Genomic DNA, 1,822 nt, shown 5'->3' with positions numbered 1-1,822 from the left:
TGAACCTCAGACCTGGCGCTGAACCTCGCTATTGAATGACAATCATTTTAATTCAGCGCGTCAGCGAGAAGTTCTCCTCGCAGGTGTGTCGCCACCTAGAAATTCTGTACGGCTTAAACGCACTTGTGCTTCTCAGTGATCACCCGTCACTCCACGTGCACCATGACAGTGAAATGGAAGACAGTGTACCACTGCGTGGTGCGTGCCAGCACAGGGCGCACACCAGTACAATCCCGGCGGAAAATACCCGGATCAGCATAAGCCCCATTCGGACATAACGCAGTGAATGGGGCAGGGCGGCCTGCAGCGGACGCACAGGCAATGCTGGAATCATTCGCTCAGTTTTACCGACTTGCTCAGCGAAGACAAACGCTCCACTTTGTAATAATTTTGTTCCTTAAGTGTTGTTCAGGTGTTTGGCGGCCCAGCACCTCCAGTGACGGAGCTGCCAAGGGAACATTGAGATCCGCCTTTCACGCGTTGAAGCCAAAGTGAAGCTGAAATGCAAGTGATAGATAATCTTCGCGTCTTCCTGAGGCGAGGAAACGTTCGATGTCTTCTGTGTTTCAGCAAATATTAATATTTTCTCTTGCTACAAGTGTTGAATTAACGGTCTAGGTGATGGTGCCACAGTAACAATTAACTTCCTCTACATGTACATAAATGATCTCGTGCTTGCGTCACCATTACGTCATCATTACGTCACAACGTTGGTAGCCGTTTAGTTAAGGGTCAAGTTAGACGTGATTTCCGCTGTGGACAAGCAGCTCCCTCTCCCACTCTCGAGGCGTCATAATCCTCACTCAGTCGGTGCTTTTAGATAAAGATGAAATTAAGTAGCTATTCCATGGAGAAACTTCAGACCCCTTTATAGTTTTTATTATTTCCTTGTGTGTATGTGTGTGTGTTGGATTACCAGTGCCGGGAAGAGAGTCCCGGCGCATCACTGACAGACCGACTCACTGACTGTTTGCTGGAAGGCCCTCGACGCCTTGTTGTTTTTATTTATTACGTTGCACCTGCATAGCTCTTGTTATGGTTCGTTCTGACTCACCGCCCGAGGTCTTTACGGGCCTCCAACAGCACTCTCACGCCCCGGGATAATTCCACTCCACTCCTCCACTCCCTCAAGCCTCTCTTTCTCTTAGGCCATTTTGTTAACACAGTAATCTCTATTCTTGCTTTCCCTCTTCCCATCATTCGCTTCCACCCGTTCCCCTTCCACCCACTCACCACTCACTCCACGAGAACCACTCCCTCATACCTACAAGGGCCCGTGTCTCTTCGAAGGTGATTCACAGAATATATCCATTACACCACACTAATACAACACACACAAACACACACACACACAAAGATTGATACAACGTGAAGTTATGTATGAAAACAAAGTCACACATTAAACATATACAACAGAGAGAGAGAGAGAGAGAGAGAGAATGTGTGTGTGTGTGTGTGTGTGTGTGTGTGTGTGTGTGTGTGTGTGTGTGTGTGTGTGTGTGTGTGTGTGTGTGTGTGTGTGTGTGTGTGTGTGTGTGTGTGTGTGTGTGTGTGTGTGTGTGTGTGCACGCTAAAGATGTATCTGATATCAAAAATTACAAATACAGATGCAAATGCAAGCTTTTCATCATCGCGGAAACGGATATTTAATTCCTGGTTTTCTTTCTTAAGATATCTCTGTCTACACGTTTTTTCCATACAAATAGTTGCAATTTCCAAAAAAAAATAAATAAATAAAAGACTATTTCGGTACATCAGGCGCCACCATGATGCACCCGATGAACTCAAAAGGGCAGCAAATTACCAAGCAAATGACATGAGA

This window comes from Portunus trituberculatus, chromosome 24, assembly GCF_017591435.1.
Source record: "Portunus trituberculatus isolate SZX2019 chromosome 24, ASM1759143v1, whole genome shotgun sequence".
Lineage (NCBI taxonomy): Eukaryota > Metazoa > Arthropoda > Malacostraca > Decapoda > Portunidae > Portunus > Portunus trituberculatus.
Note: the sequence above shows the minus strand (reverse complement) of the source record.